The sequence below is a fragment of the Meriones unguiculatus genome, chromosome 16 (genome assembly GCF_030254825.1).
Source record: "Meriones unguiculatus strain TT.TT164.6M chromosome 16, Bangor_MerUng_6.1, whole genome shotgun sequence".
Taxonomy (NCBI): Eukaryota; Metazoa; Chordata; class Mammalia; order Rodentia; family Muridae; genus Meriones; species Meriones unguiculatus.
This window is the reverse complement of record NC_083363.1, coordinates 20,010,988-20,033,585: the sequence shown is the minus strand read 5'-3', so window position 1 is coordinate 20,033,585 and position 22,598 is coordinate 20,010,988.

Here is a 22,598-nt window from a genome sequence, read left to right as displayed (position 1 = left end):
AAAAAAGAATGGCAACAATCAACCTATAGAAACTGAGTACCATTTACTGTAAAAGCTACAGCTTTCTGTAAAAACACAGGATCTTGTTATCTAGACTTGAATGGCTTAGTTACTTTTGTATAGATCTTGCTTGCCTCAAATTTCTGGCAGTCTGCTTGTTTCTGCTGTATGGGTATTGGGGCAACAGGTACAAAACACCACAATCCAGTTGGAAGAGGGATCACAGCATATCATTGAGCTAAATGAAACAAGACTCAGAAAGAAAAATACTGTCTGTTTCCTTTCATGTGTGGAATCTTAATTTAAGTGTGTGTGTGTGTGTGTGTGTGTGTGTGTATTATGACACAAATGGACCATGGGAAAAAAGACTAAGGGAGGATTAAAAGATTAAGATAAAAGATTAAGATTACAGATTAAAGATTAAGGTGAAAGATTAAGGGAGGAAAGGAGTGAAAAGAGAGTAACAAAATTTATGACATGAAATCAGTAGGGAAGAGTATTTGAAAAGAGGAATGAGTTGACAAGATATGAGCAGAAGGGGATAGAGAAGATGATGAACAGGACAGAGTATGACATCATGTATACATGAAGTGTCATAATGATGTCAATCACTCTCTACAATATTTTAAAACTAATTTTAAGTCTTACTGTGAGCAATGTTAATAGAAGAACAGTGATTAAGATTTTGTCAAATCTTAACCTTATATAGGGTAGAAAGATATAATTCAACTTCTTTCAGTTCAGATTGAAAAGGTTTATTGTAAAATGTAGGTATTTTCCTCCAAGATAATAATGACCATACATTTTATAGCTTTGTATACTAATGGCTCACCTGCCTCTTTTTTTAAACTTGGTCTAACCCTGGATAACACTTTGAATTTTGCAGTCATGTTAATGACAGATGTGCCTTTGAATCTGCCAGCTAATAACAGAGCTCGCCTTTAAATTTTTTCCAATGCTTTATTAAATTAATTTATTTTTATTAATTACAATTTATTCACTTTGTATCACAGCTGTAGCTTCCTCCCTTGTGCCCTCCCAATCCTACCCTTCCTCCTTCTTCTCCTCCCATGCTCCTCCTCCAGTCCACTGATAGGGGAGGTCCTCCACCCCTTCCATCTGATCTCAGCCTTTCAGGTCTCATCAGTACTGGCTGCAATGTTTTCCTCTGTGGCCTGGCAAACCTGCTTTCCACTCAGGGGAGAAGGTGTTGTCAAAGAGCCAGCCACTGAGTTCATGTCAGAGACAGCCCCTGTTCCCCTTACTAGGGTACACGCTTGGACAATAAGGTGTCATGGGCTACATCTGTGCAGGGGTTCTAGATTATCTCCATGCATGGTCCTTGGTTGAGTGTCAGTCTCAGAAAAGACAGGGGATCTTATGAAATAAGGGAGATGAAAGACCTCGAGGGGACAGGAGCTCCACAAGGGGAGCAACAGAACCAAGCAATCTGGGCACAAGGTTCTTTACCAGTGCTTTTAAACTGTAAAAATACTCCTTTTAATGTAACGCAAGAGACTAAATGGGAGTTTTAGTGCAAACTCTAACAAAATGTTCTTAAATTACATGCATCACAATGTGTCATTCAAATTATGCCCTAACTAATCACCAGTTTGTTGAAAATTAATTTCTGAAAAGATATTAAGTAAAGGTAATTGGAGCTATGAATTTGCTGAAGATGGACTAGATTGATGAACTTCTATATTAAAAATACATTTATGCCAAATTGTAACTTTACTAAAAAAATGAGAGAAAGGGAAATTATGATTGTACTTAGTGTTTTGATGAAAAAGCTGTTGGTATATTAAAGGTAAAAAGCTACCTAAAAGAAAAATATTATACTGTCTATCAACAAAACAAAAATGCTTGTTTTAAAGAAGTTTTATGCCAACACTACATGAACAAACCGTGGTTCACTAGAAGAATCTGAAGGATGCCAACGGGTAAATATGGGTATTCACTGAACTGTTAGCATTGTTCCTCCAAGGATTTACCAAAATTTTAGTTGAAGAACATTATTTTTAGCATGACCAAGTAATTTTATGCTCACTGGTTTAATACAAAAGCATTTTTGTATTAAGGGTTTTTTTCTGGATAAAAATACCATTTGCTAAGAGGAGGATACTAGTTAAACTAGATCATACTGTTATACAATATCACACCCAACACACACACGCATGTATTCACAAACAAGTGCACATACTCACACACATGGTCACATGTGTATTCATATATACATTCATACACATATAAATTGTAGGTCTTTTCTGGGTTACTTGGATATAAAATGAGGACACTTTTACTTATTTGAATGCTGTTTCCTTAATTATTATATTCCAAGGACCCTTACATGTGCTCCACATTATAAAACAATCCAAATACAAAGTTTTTATTCAGTGAGGTGTTTAAATCACACATATCTCTGCAACCATTTGGAATGCAGGGACTTCAGTATCCATGCCACCCCCCCCAGTCAATATTCAGATTTCTCCCTTTCAATCCATGGCTTTGTTTCCATACAATTTTATGTGTATTGACTCAAAAAACCAATCATTAAGTCAGTTAACCAAGAATAGTAAAAGTAGAAAGATATTTAAATATTAATAGGTAATATATGTCTTAAATATGTATAATAAATTCATAAGACATAAGGCAATGTAGACATGAAGTGTGCATAAATAATTTTGTTGTAGATATGTAAAATTTATAATTTATTTTTAAATAAATATTGCATGCAGTCATGTATCACTGGAAAATGTATAATTTTATTCTTCTAGTATCTCCCATCATTGATTTTAATGTCTAAGTTTTATAAGTAGCTTTTTTGACATAAAATTAGATGTTCTGTTACATTACATGCTGGTATAATATAACCACATGGTCTCATTAAATTTGTAGGTTTTATGTCAGAAATATGTTTTCACCAATATTCTGTTCAGTCCTTTCAAATTTCCTATTTCTGGTATTATTGTTTAGTGTTTTAGTGTGTTTAAGAGTATATAAAACTGTGTCTGGCTCCTTAACACGACTTTCTTTACAGTTGGAATACACAGTTTTCAATATGGACTAAAGACCAATATAGCTCTCCAGGAACCTTCCAGACCATGAGTGCCAGAGGGAGAATGCCACTGCGTGCATTCCTCTGTTCTAACTCTACCAAGTTCTTAGCTTTTCCAGGGTGCAGTCAGCCATTGTCGAACTAACCTGGTCGTACCATGGAGATCATTCTACTAATACTGTTTTTGGAACGTATAACCATTCTAAGGCTCTGCAATTAGACAAAATTATGATTAATACTAACAATACCTATATCAGGAGATCACTTCAAGACAAAATATAAAAAAACTGTTAAAATAGAGTTTAATTGCTAATTTTTGTATTAATTCCTCCAGCATTTTAAAACTATTTATGTGTCCCTGTATTGTAATACAATTTTATGTGTTATTACAAACACAATATTGTTCATTTTGGAGACTGTCTCTGTTATAAAAATTAATAGAACTAATATCATGGAAATCAGCAATGAGCATGTGGACAAGAATCCAGACAGGGATTCCAGTCCAAACATTTGATATCTAGTCTAACACACTAAGATGTTAAAAACATAATTTTTCTAAAAATGAAAGAGAAGCTGATTACACTTAGATAAAAAGCTAATATAATTTATGGCGATTACCATTGTCTTTTGCCTTGTTTATGGAGATGGAGTCTCAGGTAATCGAGTCTCATCTCAAAGACTTAGCTAAGGGTGCTGGTTTTCCTGCCCCCTCTTTTCAAGTTCTAAGATTATAGACTTGTGCCACTATGCCTGGCTAATTAATGAAAACTATGTCTCAAAATAATATTCTTAATACTGTACTTGAATTAAAGACTATTAACTCATTGAATAAGCTTGACTATAGTAGAATGAAATATAAGAATAATATAAAATCTTCATTAAATGTGACTTGTTCAAGTTCATTATCAGAGAAATAGCTCATTATATATACATATTTAAATGTGTAGTTCTTATTCTCATAACACACTTGTAGGAATTTTTTTTAAGTTTATTAATAATAACACTAAAATTTTCAAAGCCTCTTGATAATTCTTTCCTGTTAAATGAATTATTTTATGGAACAATAAACACGAATTATTACTTAATACCATTGTGCTTCAAGTCAAAGAAACCAATACTACATTTATTCATGTTCAAAAATTATAATTCTAAAGAGTGTGAGGATGTAACATATTAATATATAGAAATCAGCAACACTTTTTCTAGTTTTGCAATGCTATAATACTCAACAAATTCATATGGTCAATGTGCTATACTTTGCAATAAAAGGTTTAAATGTTGGACTAATCTTGGATCCCTATTTGTTATGTTCCCCTATGGTCTACATACTATTAATATGAAAGGTATAATTGAATGGTATTCAAGAGGTCTTTCTATAGGCTCAGAGTATTTTGTCAAGAGGAGAGATATGAACTGTTCTGTGTCTTAGGGATCCTGTAGAACACAGCCTACTACTCTGCCACCAAACACTGAAACCATTCTTCATGAGCTCTGTGCGTGGTACCAAAGTTGGTAGTACACTGTACTTACAGAGTATCACGAAGTGATAACTTGTCACTTCTAAGATGTGGTTACAAAATCCATTGACTTTGTCAGATTTACTCTTTTGCATATTTTTCACGCTAGGGAAATGCAGGTATCATGCCATGAACAAACTGATGTCTTAAGAAATCAATGTTTAATGCATAGTGTCATGTACATCAAACATTCAAATGGCTAATATTCCAGGCAACACATGACTGCTACCTTAGGAGTAACTGAGCCAGACCACTAAATTTACCATATGGGGAGCTCTGGCCTTTAGAAACTGTTATGTGACAAATGCTCATTGTTTGAGGCTGTTAATTTTAGTTTTAAATTGTTAGGTAGTAACAATCAATCGATAAACTAGACATTCAGAAGCAAATGAAACCCACATTCTTTAGTCACAGACCAAATTCATTGATATAATGATTATATACTTTGAGTACTTTTATACTCCTACAGTTTATATTAGGATTCTAGAAATTATCTTGGTCTGGTTTTAATTAAGTTATAGAACTTAGCTACTTCAAGGCCATGTATCCAAGGCTATTTTTCTTTATTTTTAGATGAGAAATTAACCTCTTGAAAATCTCCAAGATATATATCAACACATTTCTTTGCTAGTCAAAAACTTTAAACCCAGTCCTAGGTGATACTGGGAAGGGTTCCTGATTCACCAACAATAAATATTGATCCAGACATTCTCACCCCTGACTTGACCTACTATCATGTGCAATTACAAGTCTTTTGTCCATGACTCTCTCTGTAGAGGGGCATGCAAAATTCCCTATAATTCACCTAGTTAGGTGAATAGAAACTAGGGCCTTAGACGGCACTATTTATATTAAAATCCTTACTGTGCTAGAGGCAGATGCATGTTCAAAGCAGTGTTGTGCATGCTGGGTTCATACTCCAAGTGTTCATGATGACATTTCCCTCCTCTGACCAGAAAGAGAGGAGCAGAAGAAAAATCTGGAGAGATTACATGGTGAGTATTTTCCTATTCTGCACAAAAGAATACAGGACTAAGGATCTAAGAATAGGAAATATTTTGACTTCAACACATGTTTTAATGTATGAGGCAATTTCCAAGCTATAGCATGAGAAAAATAAAATGAAGTAGAGAGAGTTGAAAATGGGGATGGTTACAAAAGCTAGAACATGCACAACAGAATCTGGGGAACCATACAGTGTTCTACGTAAAGACAGCCTTAAGGCAACAGAGAATGCCTCAGATCTTTAACTCAGTGTACCCAGGGGTGGAGTTAAACGGTTTTGCATTCTTTAGGAGTTGTCATCCAAATATCATTGTCTTGCATACAAATGGCAGAGAACAGTCCAGATGCCTCTAATCAGAGTGGAGGAAGCAGGTGGAGTAGAAGAACTTTGTTACCAGTCCACCAGTTCCGTCTCTCAACCGTGGACAGGGTCTAGAACTGCCTACTTTCTGCTTTAAAAATAATGTTAATGTCTAAAATAAAAATTAAAAAAAAAATCTAAAGTAACTTATGTGCAGAGACAATCACAAAATTGGAAAGTATAAGCTGTATGAAAAAGCCGAAATGGCTAGGAGAATGCAAGCAGAGACTGAAATAAAGGAACTGATAAAATTAGCGCATGAAGTGCTATAAATGGTGTTATTACATCCTCTGTGCGCAAATACTTAAAACTAAAAGTATCTTTTATCTTTGTCTATAGTAATGTTGTAAAGAGCAATCCTGTGTTACTTTTTTTAGTATTTTGCTACTTTTGCTTTTATGTTTAAGTTTGTGGTTTACTATTTTTGCTTTTTATATTTAAGTCCAGTGACTACATTTATATATCGCATGAGAGATCAATCAAGGGTCCCTACCTTTGTTACGCATGCTGGTTTTTTTTTTTTTTGGACATTTTTGTTCTATTAAATGACATCAGGATTAAATCACTTTAACATTGTACATTATCAGAATGCTGAATTTTTGACACAGTGATATGCATATCAGTAACAAAAGATGTAAAAAATTCAATCAGATACCATTATCCCTTTACTCTTTGTCTTTTCTTCCAAAATCATTTTAGCTTTCAAGTTCATTTCTGCCTCAGCATACATGTTAGAACTATTTTGACAACTTGTATAAAAATGCCTGCTGGGATGTTAATTGAGATTGTAATGAATTTTAGATGCAGTTTTTAGGCACTTGACAATTGACATCTTGACAATGTCTTCTCATGTGAACATTTCAGATTTCTTGTTTATCAAGTTTCCAAATTATTTCCGCAATGTTTTACATATAAGTAAATACTTTTGATGTACATTTCTTATTGATTGGCACATGATATTTGGCAGTGCTTTAATGGACAGCTTATGAAATTTATTACTATTTGATTCAACTTAAAGATTTTATTCAGCTTCAGATTATTTATTGCTTCAAAGATCAGGTAGGATTATATACATATATCTTTATATATGTATATGCTTTCTATGTTCTTATTTATAGAACTTTCGTTTGTTGTATGTTATAGCACATTCATTACATTATGTCATTGGATAGAATTTTCATAAATGCAAAACTGAAATTATTACTCCAAATTTTATATAAAACTTTAAGTACTTTATTATTAATCATTTTACATGCAGTGGGTATAGCATAATTGGTTTAAATCAGACAGAGAAATTTCTTTTCATGTTACCAGTTTTTGAGATCATATATTGCAAACGTTTTGCCTACCTTGGGACCTATTACTCTTCTATTGTGATGAGCACAGTTTTGCTTTATTCTGTTAATAGAGTGGATTATCCTGATTTAATTTAAAAGGTTTTAACTAACCTTAAGTTCTGATAATAAACTTGTTTTAAGTCACTGTTAATCTATGCTTACTAATTTTGATTTAATACCTATGAGGAAATTTGACAGATAAAATACAGATAAAAATGTATACATAATTTATTTTCCTTTTCTTTCTTTTTAAAATTATTGTACTAAGGCAATAACGCCTTCAAAAACTGAACTAGAAACTATTATTTTCTGCAATGCAATTTGTTCTTTTATGATGTTATACATTAGTTTAAAATGAAACAAATCCAGTAACAAACAATAAATACATGAATCATTCTTTTTAGTAAAAAAAAATAAATTATTATAGCATTAAATAATGTGGGATCCTTCTATTAATATTGAAGTTCAGCGTTTCAGAATAGATTCTGAGCTCAGGAGAAGATGACAGGTTCCCTTTCTCAATGGGGTTCCCTTTCTTCTTTGATCTGAGAAAACCCAGATCTCCTAAGGAGCATTACAGAGCCCTCAGGGAGATTATATACCTGGGGATTCCTGGAATCACCCACCCCATGCAAATGAGTTGTGTTGCTGTCTTAGATTTCAACCAATGACTCTTAATTGTACCTGGATTCCCCTACCCACAGGATAATTAACTACTGCCTTCCCCCTTTTATAATAGGCCTGTTTTGTTACAGGTAAATCAAGTATGCCTGGCATCCCTAACCCCCATGAATCAACCACATTTCACCCTCAAGACCCCTATCCTATATCCAATGTCCATCCCCTTTTTCTTTCTAGATGAGGATTGATCATCTTACCCCTGGACCTCTTTCTTGTTTATCTTCTTTAGGCGTACATATTTTAGTATGTTTATCCTATCTTATAGGTCTATATAAGTGAGTATATACCAAATGTGTCTTTCTGCTTTTGGGATACCTCACTCAGGATGATTTTTTCTAGATCCCACCCTTTGCCTGCAAAATTCATGATTTCCTTGTTTTTAATTGCTGAGTAGTATTCCATTGTGTAAAAGTACAACAATTTCTGTATCTATTCCTCCATTGAGGGACATCTGGGTTGTTTCCAGGTTCTGGCTATTATGAATAAAGCTGCTACAAACATGGTTGAGCAAATGTCCTTGTTGTGTACTTGAACATCTTTTGGATATATGCCTAGGATTGGTATAACTGGATCTTGAGGTAGCACTATTCCTAATTGTCTGAGAAAGCACCAGATTGATTTCCATAGTGGTTGTAGCAGTTGACAGTCCCACCAGCAATGGAGGAGGGTTCCCCTTTCTCCACAGCATCTCCAGCATGTGTTGTCTCTTGAGTTTTTGATCTTAGCCATTCTGATGGGTGTAAAGCAAAATCTCAGGGTCGTTTTGATTTGCATCTCTCTGATGGCTAGGGAAACAAGTAACAGGACAGTAGCCTACCACAGAAGGCACCTGAAAGACTCTACCTAGCAGTGTATCAAAGCAGATGCTGAGACCTATAACCAAGCCTTCGGCAGAGTGTAGGGAATCATATGAAGGAAGGAGGAATTAGTACAACCTAGAGGGGACAGGGAGCCCCACAAGGTCCAAACATATCTGAGCACAGGGGTCTTCTCTGAGACTGTTTATCCAACCAAGGACCATGCATGGATATAACCTACAACCCCTGCTCAGACATAGCCCATGGTAGCTCAGTATCCAAGTGGGTTCCTAGTAAGGGGAGCAGGAATTGTTTCTGACATGAACTCATGAGCTTCCCTTCCCCCCTGAGGGAGGAGCAGCCTTGCTAGGCCACAGATATGGACATTGCAACCATCCTGAAGATACCTGATAAGCTAGGTCCAGAAGGAAGGAGAGGAGGACACCCCCTCTCAGTGGACTCGGAAGGGGGCAGGGAGGAGATGAAGGAGAGAGGGGAGGTTTGGGAGGGAAAGAGGGAGAAGGCTACAGCTGGGATACAAATGAATGTATAAAATGATTTAAAAATTATATATATATATATATATATATAGAACCCTATCACTGCCAAGGGTTTTAAGTTCTTGACCCATGGAATAAACTCTCACTCCATTCCTCCATCATGACAGCCTGAGATATGTCATTTTCTATGGAGAAGAAAGAGGTCCCCTGCTTGGCCATGACATGCTCAGCCATTCTCTGGCATGTCAGCTTAGATCTCTGCCTCACTCCATCTTTCTAGCATGGCCACAGTGACTGCCTGTGGGAGCAAGCAAGTGGCTTCATGAAGTGGCCATTTTGTCTTCCAGGACAAAACCTGGCTGCTGCCTCTGCCTCTCAGTTTCACAGCTCCTCCTAGGGAACCACTGTCTTGACCAAGTCAGGCCAGGACCTTGTTGCCACCTGGCTCAGATTTTGGAACCCTCCTTTTCTGACCACAGTGTGTACTTGAGGTTTCTAGCTTGACAGGACCTGACCACCAACAGACTCGGAAACACAAGAGTGGTATAGCTGGATCTTGAGGAAACACTATTCCTAATTGTCTGAGAAAGTGCCAGATTGACTTCCAAAGTGGTTGTACAAGTTTATATTCCCACCAGCAATGAAGGAGGGTTCACCATCTACACTTCCTCTGTAGCATGTGTTGTCACTTGAGTGTTTGATCTTAGCCATTTTGACGGGTGTAAGGAGAAATCTCAGGGTCATTTTGATTTGCATTTCTCTGATGACTAGGGATGTTTAGCATTTCTTTAAGTGTTTGCCATTCAATATTCCTCTATTGAGAATCAATCCCACTGAAATGAGGGACAAGGCAAGGCTTCCTACTCTCTCCATATCTTTTAAAGATAGTACTTGAAATTCTAGCTAAAGCAATAAGACAACTAAAGAGGATCATGGGGATATAAATCAGAAAGGAAGAAGTGGAAGTATAACTATTTGCGGATCGTATGATAGCATACATGAGTGACCCCAAAAATTAAACCAGAGAACTCCTTCAGCTGATAAACACCTTCAGCAAAGTGGCTGGATACAAAATTAACACAAAAAAAATAATCAGTAGCCCTACTGTATGCAAAAGAAAAAAGAGCTGAGAGAGAAATTACGGCAACTACACACTCACAATAGTCACTAATAACATAAAGAAATTTGGTGTGACCCTAACCAAGCATGTAAAAGACCTGTTTGAAAAAAACTACAAGTCTCTAAAGAAATAAATTGAAGAAGATATCAGAAGATGGAAAGATCTCCCCATGCTAATGGATCAGTAGGATTTACATTGTGAAAATGAATGGACATCCTGCTAAAAGAAATCTACAGATTCAATGCAATTCCTATCAAAATACCTACCTTGAAAGAACAATTCTTACAAACCTTGAAAGAACAATTCTTAATTTTTTATGGAAAAACAAAAAACCCATAATTGTTAAAACAATCCTGTACAACAACGGATCATTTGGCAGTATCTCCATCCCTGATCTCAAGCTGTACTACAGAACAACATTAATAAAAACAGCATGGGTCTGGTATAGAAACAAGATAGTGGATCAACGGAATCAAGTAGATGACCCAGAAATAAATCTACACACCTACGGATACCTGATTTTTAACAAACAAGACAAAACCATTCAATGGAAAAAAGACAGAATCTTCAAAAAATGGTGTTGTCTTAACTGCATGTATACAAATAGAAAAATACAAATAGATCCATATTTATCACCCTGAACAAAACTAAAGTCCAAGTGGATCAAAGACCTCAACATAAAACCAGACATATTAAATCAGTTAAAAGAAAAAATGGGGAAGAGCCTAGAATTCATTGGCACAGGAGACTAAGCACAGGTTCTAAGATCAACGATAAATAAATGGGACCTCATGAAACTAAAAAGCTCCTGTAAAACAAAGGACACTGTCCTCAAAACAAAATGACAGCCTACAGGTTTGTCAGGATCTTCACCAACCCTAAATCTGCCAGAGGGCTAATATCCAGAATATATTAAAAAAATCAAGAAGTTATACAACAAAAAAAATCAAGTAACCCCATTTAAAATGGGATACAGAGCTAAACAAAGAATTATCAAGAGAGTATATCAAATGGCAGAGAAATTTAACTTTCAAATTTGAAAGAATAATTTATTAAAAAACTTTCTGTGACTGTTCTTTTCAGTTAGTATATTGGTCCATTGTTCCAGTGTCTTCTAGATTGAAGCTGTGATGAATCATCAGTCATCACCATCTTCAATTTGATGAAAGTAGTATGATTTCTACATTTGGTGTTAATAATATCTTTCTAAATCATAAACTTTCAGCAAATCTAGGTTTAAGTGTCTTTTTATCATATTCTGTGGTTTGATTAAGTCTCAGAGCTTTCTAACTCCTTCGATTATGAGTTCATAATTTCTATGAACTCAGTTTTTATCAGATTGGAAATGCTGATCTATTCAAATATTTTAATACCATCATTTCCTTACTTTCTCTTTCTTCTTCCTTCCTTCTTGTTTTCATTCTTCTCCTTTCTTATGCATTCCTTTTCCATGTGTCCTTTTTTTATACTTGTTCATTCTCTCTACACTACTGTAAATCATCAGATATCTACTCTTTTATTTCTATTTTCACCATTCTTTACCTGTTGTTTAAGTGTGATGTAAAATTCAATGATATTATCCCTTCAATCTCTAATGTATTATTTATATCATTCAGAAAAATGTCAACCTCAAATAAAACAATTATATTTTATCTTAATAGCTTTTAATAGCTATGTCTTTCTTCCCTGCTCCCATCATGTTTACTTTTAGTTTCCATTTTTCAGCACATAGGATGTAATAATATCCTTTATGATATTTCATGTGCTAATTTTGGTGCTAATGTAAGTAACACGGGATTGTTCTTTACAACATTACTGAAGGCAAAGATTGCTAGACTACCAAACTACAAAGTAAATATTAGTGAATCTATTCTCATTAAATTTGAAATCTGATAGAAATTACAAGGAAGAAAAATAATGAGCACACTGGGACACCATTTTGCATTTTTAGACATCATATTCATAATTTATATTGTTTTTTTTGTTTATGAGTTAATTGACAAAAATCTACCAAGCCAGGCACAGTAGCTCAAGCCTATAATCCCAGCATTCAGAGAGGCAGAGGCAGACAGATCTATGTGAGTTTGAGGGCAGCCTGGTCTACAAAGCAAGTCCAGGACAAGCAGGGCTACACAGAGAACCCTGTCTCAAAAAACCAAAAAACAAAAAACAAATAAATAACAAATAAATAAACAAAAAAAAACCCAAAGCAAAGAAACAAACAAAAAAAAACAACAAAATGTAAATATTGGAAAAAATATTTATAAAAAAATGTTGCATGAATGATTGAAAACAGATGAATAGAAGATGAACATGGTAAGAAAAATAAACTTTAAGCCCTAGGAAGAAATCATGGCACACCATTGGAATGAGCACAGTTGAAGGCAGTATCTTATGTCTATGATAAGATGGACCTCCTATAACTCTGACACATTGCAGGTGTCAGTATCCAGACTGTAAAGGTGGACCTTCAAAAGAAAAGTCTACTTACCAAGTGCTGCTGGGAAACGAAGCACACCATGTAATACTGAAACTTGGGCCCTACCTTTCACCCTCTACAGAACTCAACTCAAAATGGATCTAAGACCTTAAGGAAACACTGAAACTCCTGATGAAAAAATCTTGAGATACATTTATGATAAAAGAAAAGAACACTGTTGACAGGGTGCCAATAGCTCAGGAAATTATAGTAAAAAAAAAAAATAAAGTGATTTGGTATCAAGCCAAAGCCTCTGAAGAGAAAACAAGAATGAGGAAAACAGTGTGAAAGAAGAAAGAAATTCTTTACCATATTCATCTGATAAGAGTATCAAGAATATATATATATATATATATATATATATATATATATATAAAGAAATCAAATAATAAAAAAGTGTCCCAATCAATAAATGGTCAAGTGAGTTAATCAGACAATTTTAAAAGGAGAATGGCAACCGCATATATTAAAGTTGTTTAAAATATTTAGCCATCAAAGAAATGCAAACAAAAATTATTGTGGGATTCTATGTCACATTTATCAGAATATCTACCATCAGATAAATAAAACCTAACAAATGTTGGTGAGGATTGAAGGTAAGAGTGTGGGTTTGGTGGCAGGGCATGGAGCGAATACTTGCACAGTTTTTTATAGGTCCTTCAAAAGCTAAAAATAGGAGTACCAGATGATCCAGGTCCTGGGTGTGCTCTTGATGTCTAATAAAGGTCAACATCCAATGAAGATGATTACATTGTCATGCTTATTGCAGCACTGTTCATAGCAGACAGTTATGTAATCAGCCTAAATTCCCATCAACACATGAATGAGTAAAGAGAATATGATACACAATGAAAACAGACATAATTAAATAGGGACTATTAAGCAAAATGAAGGAAACAAAGAAAGTGGGGAAACAAACAAAAAAAAAGTGTGCGCTAAAAAGAAGATCCAAGTATATTATGTATGTATGTCAAGGTTACATAAAACCTATTGCTTTGTACAGTTAATTTTCACCAACAAAAAGTTGTAAATGTTACTGTCAAATTGGGAAGCAGTTAATCCAGTTCTTGAAAAGTTAAATGTCCATATCTGCTCATTCTAATCTTAGGCAATTACTCAGGACAATAGAGAATGTGTTTGCTGAGGCAGCTGTAGACACAGCAGCCCACAGCAGCTGCATTTTAGAAATTAACCTCCCGCCAAATTTGAGAAGTGGTTCAAAGAGTACAAATTGTGTGATTAAGAGATTATGGTAAAATATTTAAATGTCTTAGGTAATTATTTGTCTAAACCCATGAAACCTCTTTGGCCACATTCTTTTTTTTCTTTTTTTTTTTTCCAAGTTAGTAATGTTAATTAAAATAGACAAAGGCAACTCTATGGGTTACATCCTCTGTCAGTTGTCCTGAATCAAGATACACTCATTTTATCTTTGTAAGAATTAAGTGCTGAAAAAAAAAAAAAAACCCACAAAAGTTAACGTAATTTAAAATAAAACTATGGATTACAAATGTTCTACCACTAATGACATTTCTTAAGAGCACACCAGTTCATCGCTAAAATATCTTAGTTTTTCATTTCTCCTAAGAGAATAAGCCAGAAAGCCACACATTCACTTTCAGTTTCTTCCCAGTAGCCTGACTCATTTTAGTTGCTTGTTACACCTCTTTATATATGTGTGGGTGTGAGGTCACACACACCTGTGTTCATTGACCAGCATTCATGTGGGGATCAGAAAACAACGTGTTTGAGCTGTTTCTTGCCTTCCACTCTGAGTTCCAGGTAGGGACACAAGTAGTGAGACTTGGCAGCTACATCACCCTCTGTGCCACGTCCCCAGCACAGCAGCCACAATCTTAAACACCTTTGTTGTTAAAAATAAAGTTGTTCAGGCTAAATATTGCTTATTGATAACCCTATAATTATTACAGTAGTATTATTTAACCCCATATTATACTCAATAAGACACAGACACCTATTAGGTTTTATAATCACCTTATATACCTTGGGCTGGACAAATAATTCTACCTACACTAACTCAATAACCTCACATCCACCCCTAAGCTCCCACCCAATGCCATTCACTTTAAATATTCTTATCTGGGTTACATTCCATCTAGAATCCCATAAATACTTGCTTATCCTTCATCGGGATTGTTCCTTTCCATGCCACTTTTGGAGTCCTTCCTCCCAGCCCACGTGTAGCTTCCCCCTCTCTCCTCTCTTTCTGTCTGTCTTCTTCCCATGACTCTCCTCTACCCAAAGTCTGGGGACCTTAGGGATCCCTACCTCTTTCCACCTTGCTTAGGTTTTTATTAACCAATCAGCGATACGTCTTAGGACAGTTTACACAACAAAAATAGGTGTATCTGGGCAATAACCACATCTTGAGGAACAGTGATTAACATCAAAATACAAGCAGCAGACCAACCCCCAACATACCTGTAATCCAGAAAGCCAGAATTTAGAAGATGATTGAGTTATTCTTCTCATAAATGAGCAGCATTTTTTTTCCTTTGGTGTATTTTACAAAACATTTACCTTACCTAGAATTTAAGTAACAACGTAAAGTGTAATTAACAGATGGTACTATTTGAGTCCTTACTTTCATGAATTGTGGTTTTACATGCTTTTATCTATTAAAATAGTTAGGATCTGTATAGTCACAATTTAATGGTTTACAACAGAGCACTAAGCTTTCCAAAAATGATTTGGAGAAAATATGCTGATATATATATTTTTTTCATCTCACATCTTTCAGTCTCCTTGTATCACCTTCAGGCATGTATGGACTTTTCCTTAGAATTGTATTTTTATGTAAAAATTGTAAATCAATGTTCACCTTCAATGTTCAATTTAGAAAAAAAAAGTTGAAAAAAATTCCCGAAAGCATCTGAAAAATATAAATTTCCAGGAATCCACAGAATCATAAGAAGTGATGGTTGCTCTATGTGTTTCCTCTTCTTCCACCATCATTATGGAAAGTATTAAGAAATCACTGCAATTCCAGCTTTGGAGACTGATGCTCTAGTATGAAAGATGGAGAATTTTACATTTTCCTCCTTTTCCTGCCATCTACATTTCATGTATTCTTGGATAAAGCAGCAAATAGTTTTTTTTTAATTTTTTTTATTTATAGGGCTGAGTTTTGAAGCAATGACCTTCCTGGCTTCCTATGCTGAAGAACTTGTCATACTAATTATCTAACCTTCCCTATGGAAAGGGCAGGGCATCATTTGCAAGTCAGGATGGGACTCACACTTGGTGCATGAGCATCTTCATCTCAGGGTCTCAGGGGCTTCTCTTTGCTTAAACCAAAGCCTCTCTTCCTCCCTGTGTAAAGAGGGATTAAAATGCCTGCAGATTTGTAGATTAGAACAGTGCCAGAGTAAGCAAAAACCGCCGTGGCAGTGATATTTCAGTAATACCCGTCTTTTGGTTCATGTAGTAGTGTAATCCAGAAAGGACAGCACTCTGCAGCCAGAAACAAATAAGGCAAAATGGTTGAGGCCAGGCTGAGCTACCCAGAAAAGTCAAGACATTCCCGGAGTATGGACAGACACTGTCAGAAAAAAACAGTAATCCAGGTTAGTTTATGCAATTAACTGGAACAGAGTTAGTTGATTAAAACATGAGTATCTTGCTTTAGAATGTATATGTACTTAGCAGATTTGTTTCAAAACAAAATATCCTAGAATACATAAATTTGCTTTAACCTGTATGATACAGCAAGTTCACCGCTACAATTTAACAATTGCAAATGTTAAAACAGTATGTCAAAGTATGCACATACTTATTTTCATTCCTTAAGTCTATTAAAATGATATGCATATGGTACAGTTAAAATTTATTTATACCTACCCCTCATGACACTGAAGGAGAATAAACAAATTTGCAAAAATTAGGTAGTTAATTTAAATAGAAAATATGAGAGCAAACATGATCTTATTATCAAACCTGTATGCTAATTAAATCATTCTTAAACAAATAAGCTAAACGTTGAATATAAACCTTACAAACCTCTTGGACTTTTTTTTTTAAGTTGAAGCTAGTTTTATTCTTTTAACCTATAAGTCAAAAGGAGAGTTTCAAATAAAATATGCAAATTGTGAAAAGATATTCAGGCACTAATGAGTTAGGATGCTCAGGGTCATAGGCATTCAGGTGGTAGTGAGGTTCTTCCTTCCTCACTCTAGGACTTACTGCCTGGAGACAGGCTCTCTGATACACAGACTTGGAATTGGAATTGTTAGGTTAAGGCAGGGAAAGGTACCTCGCCAGTACAGGGGCCAGGGTAGACCCCTGGAGATCACGCCAGGTAAGCAGCTAACCCAAGAAGTTTATTCCGGGACGGGGAGAGCGAAAGGCCATCTGGGACTGCGAACACTGAGAGGGAGAGAAACAGAAAGAGAGAAAGAGACAGAGAGAGAAAAAGAAAGAGAAACAGAGAGACACACACAGAGAGACAGACAGACAGACAGAGACACCCAGGCAGGCAGGCAGTTTGGCTGACTGACTGACTGGCCAGGAGACAGGTACAACAAATCAGAGAGGGAATGAGAGAGAGATGTGAGGTCCAGATGGAACTTTTGAAGAGTTCCTGAGTGTCGCAGAGGAATGTATGCAACTCTGAGGGACAGTGAAAATGTGCTGTAGCTGGGGGCTGGCAGTTGATGACTTAAATCGCTGTTGCTGAGTCACTGAAGGGCAGGATGGCTGAGCGCCTGCGCAGCAGCAGTAATTACAGTGGTGGGTCAGTGTAGTGCCAGGATCTGACTGTCTTTCCCTCACCAAAGCCCAAGCAAGTGTTGCAGCCACAAGCTGCAATGTACAACTTAATGTGTGAATGCTGAGGGTTTGATCCCAGGCTTTCATCTTGCACAGCAGGCAGCCTTATCCACTGAGATAGCTCTTCAGGTTCTCATTACAGTAACTTCAAGTGAAAAGGCTATTTGTTGAAAATAGTATTTAAAAACTAAACAAGAACAACAAAATAATCTTTTACAAAATAAGCTGGTATTGACTACAAGGTCTTCTTTATTTTCAAATGACTGAAAAAAAGAAAATGTAACTTTCCAGTAATATCTTTGCATGATATATTGTTTCATTCTTCCTTAGCAGTAATAAAAGGTAGCGCTAATAAATGGAAACACTTAATATTCCTGTGTGAGAAGATCTTGTGTGAAAAGCTGATGGAATTTAATCTCTAATCAGTTATTAAGGAAATCAAAAGCACTTTAATAAGGTTACATTTTGATGACCTCATCATTGTTGATGGTTATTCAAATCCTGCATCCTATAAAGTGTATCATGTGTTTGATAATGTCATTACTAATCAGTATGCAAATGTCTGTTATTAACTGGAGTCTCTGATTGAGAATTTTATTAGAATGAGAAAGTACAAAGTGTCTGAAAGAGAGAAAAGAAAATTCAGCTTTATACTGCCAATGTGTTTGAACAGCTTCCTGCTGTAACACTTGGTTAAAATCCCAGAATAATGGTTGGCCAGCTACATTCTATAATTCAGTAACAGTATTTAAAGCAAAATATTGTCCCAGTACTCAGGAAACCGAGGCCAGTAGATAATGGGTTTATGCCAGCCTGGGATACACAGCAAAACCCAGTCTCAAAAAATCTAAAATACAAAACAGAAGATCATTTTAGGCAATACTGAAATAAATGTTTAAAAGCTCATATGTGCACTCTTGAGGAAAAATATTTTTGTAGTTCTTGAAAAAAACACCAAATATTGTTATACCAAAACATGGTCATCTACTTTTTTTTATGAGTTTCTAAGCGAAGTAGGTATATGTGCCTGCGTGTGTGTGTGTGTGTGTGTTGGGCAATTTGAAATACTGAGATTCAGCTGCAAAGCTGGGTAGAGGTATTTGTAGTATACAGTGACAGAGATTATATTGCTGAAAATTAAAGCCTTGTATTCAGCAGTAATTTGGTCTCTATTTTATAAAATTAGAGAATTAATGATGAATGTATCATCTTAGTGTTTCTATTACTGTGAAGAGACATCACCACCAAGAGAACCCTTACAAAGGAAGGTATTTCATTGCAGGCATGCAAGCAGGCATGGTGCTGGCGCTTTATAACCTGGCCCTCAGGCGGCAGGCAGAGAAAGCTGCTGGGCCTGTCCTAGGCTTCTGAAACTTCAAAGCCAACCACCAGTGACAGACTTCTTTCTATAATGCCTTACCTGGTCCAACAATGGCACACCTTCTAATCCTTCCAATCCTTCTCAAACAGTTCACCAGCTGGGAATTAAGCATGCAAATATATGAGCCTATGGGAGCCAATTTGCAAACCATCAGAGAAATGCAAAGAAATAATTATGTTTAAGTTTGAGGGAAAATTACTTTTATCTTTGGTAAGAGAATTAAAAAAAAAAGTGAAATGGCAACAGGAAAACTATTTGGAAAATTACTCCAGAGACCAAATGACAGAGAAGTAGAAAATACTAACGACGACAACAACAACAAAAACCTGAGAGCTATATGGAGGAAAGGCAAGGTCTGATACAAGAAACATTATTTTATAGGAAGATTCATTTCAGTTAAAATAAAAATAAGATGAGTAAGTTGGTAAGAAAACCACACACTATTTAATGAGCTCTCTGTATGTGTATGAGTGTGTGTGTATGAGAGAGAGAGAGAGAGAGAGAGAGAGAGAGAGAGAGAGAGAGAGTGTGTGTGTGTTCATGTTAGCATTAACACAAGTTTGCAATGTCTGGAAAGCCCTAGGAGCTGCATGTGAGTTTTTCCACTTGATTGCTAGGAACTGAACCCTAGTCTTCTCCAAAAGGACCAAGAACTCCTAAACATTGAGCACTCTCTCCATCTTCCACTACTTTATTTAAAAAACAAACGAGGGTGCTGAATATAAGTGAATAAAATTAATACCACATAACCACAAATTCAGGAGAGATTAGCTTAGGGAGAAATTATAACTGTTTGTAATTATTTCATTTTGGAATAATTCAAGTTCAAACAAGACATGACTTTTCAGGACACTTGACTACAGAAACACAATGCAATATACTGCTAAAAAGTATATATATAGTATACATATATATATAATGTGTATATAATAATAATGTATATGTATATACATTATCTCTCTTAAAATTGTGCTCAATTCTCTCAATTTCTAATGCTTAATATATACCATCAATTAGTTCTATGTAAGCACAACCAGGAAATATTTCTTCCTATGGAAGTTTGAACACAAAAGAAATGTTACATATGTATTTAATTAAATCATGATATGTTGTCACCATATCTTGGAAAATATGTAATTTTAAGTAAAAAGGAATTTCTCTCATTTTAACTGAAACAGAAAACAGGAAAAATAAACATACATAATCAGCAGTGGAACAGATGTGGTGGATGTGGTTTAGCTAGGACTCATGAGGCAATGTTGCTTGATGCTGGCAATTCAGTGTAAAGATAGAAACCAGCTGCAGGCAACAGAGTTGATCTGCATGCGAAATCAGAGAAGGGAAGTCTGGCTTGGGTTTACAAGGTTATCCCTACCTGAGAGATAGCTACTACAAATTTTTGCTATGGTGTCTCTCTGATCTCTTTATCAAAAATCAGATATCCATACGTGTCTAATGTCTGGTTCTTCAATTCATTTGATCAACATGTCTGGTTTTTGTGTCAACTTGGTGTTTTTTTGTTTGTTTGTTTGTTTGTTTTGTTTTTTGTTTTTTTCTTTTCTTGTTTTACTATTGCCCCGTACAACTTGAAATAAGAGATAGTGAAATAGATCCAAAAATTCTCAATAAAATACTTAGGAACAGAATACAGGAATACATGAAAAAGATCACCCACCATGATCAAGTAGACTTTATTGAAGAAATGCAGAGATGTTTCAACATACATAAACCAATAAATGTTAACCATTTTATATACAAAATGAAAGACAAAAGGCACATGATCATCTAGTTAGATACAAAAAAGGCCTTTGATCACCCCCTTATGATCCATGGTCTGAGACAATAGGATTTCAAAGGACATACTTCAACAATAAGGACACTTTATAGGAAACCATGGCTAGCATTAACTTAAACAGGCAGAAATTCAAAACAGTTCCACTAAGTAAAAGTTGTCTATTCTCTCCTTACCTACTCAATATAGTACTTTAAATCTTAGCCAGAACAAGAAGATACAAACTGAAAAAGAAGTACAGAGTATCTTCATTTGCAGATGATATGATAGTATATGTAAATGACCCTAGAAAGTCCACTGTGAAACACCTACAGCTAATAAACACTTTCAGTAAAGTAGTTGAATAGAAAATTAATTCACCAAAAATCAGTAGCCCTCCTATACACAAATGACAAACAGACTGAAAAAAAAAATCAGAGAAACAACACCTTTCACAATGGTCTTAAATAATATAAAATATTTTGGTGTATCTTTAACTAAGCAAGTAAAAGACTTAAAACTTCAAGTCACTGAAGTAAGAAATCAAAGATGGTATCAGAAGATGGAAAAATCTCCCATACTCAAGGATCGGTAAAATTAACAGCAAAAATGGCTGTCCTACCACAAACAATCTACAGATTTAGTGCAATTCCCATCAGAATTTCAACACAAATTTTCACAAGTCTTAAACATTTTCAGCTTCATATGAAAACATGAAAATCCCAGGACAGCTAAAAAAATTCTGAATACTAAAATTTGATTTCTTATTCATTAACAACATGTTACAATATATTCACTTATAACAAATCTTTGAAATGATTTAACTATTTCATATGAAGCAGACGGTAAGAATTCCATGTTTAAAACAAATGAATGGCTAGAAAGAATAAAAAGAAGTGTATAGATCAGGAAACACTAAACTATCTGTATTTTGGTTCCAAACTTCAATAACATATATGTAATCTGGCATAATTTTCAATGAATCTTTTCTACATTTCTTTGATAAAAATTAATCATAAATAAATTAAAAATTAGCTATATTTTTACAACATTGTATATCTATATTTAATATATATATATATATACATGTATAACCTATAGGAAGATGCTCAAAAGTTTTTTTTCACGTAAATTAGCAGACATAAGAGTGAATTAACTAATAATAAAGATATGAATTGTTGTTTCAACTTATTCTTCCAAAACTAATGATGAGAGTTTTTTCTAGGTTCAGGAGAAAATTGTTCTGTGCATAGCTAAAGATTACATTTAATAATCTGGCCCCAAAGTGTCAATCATAAACAAGCTTTAAATAGAGATTTAGTATATATCTGCAAATGTACAAAGAAGAAAATCCACATTGAAATTGCTGCCTTGCTTCATTTTCCTGCAGAGAGTTACTTCAGCTTTTCATCACGGGAACTCATGTGACTTTTAGAAGCAACATTAGTGAAGGAGGTACTGGAGTACTGGACTTTAAGGCATCAAAAAGTGATGGAGTCTCTGACTTGTGCTGGACAACCAACCCCACTCAGCAGGGACTCCAGCCACAGAACAGTCTTTCTCCTTGTGGTTTGCACAGGTCTTATTCAGCCAAAGACCATGTGCCCAGGGGTTAACACCTACACAGAGGGCAAGGCCCAACCATATTAGCAAGTAATAAAAATAAAATCAAATAAAAAATTAGGAGGTGAGTAGTGGATTAGAGTATTTAGGGCAAACCCTGTTTTAAATATGAATGAGAGCTGTGGGGTGGAATCAGAAGAGTAGAAACAGATCTGAGCAGAGGTATTGCAGGGACCATCA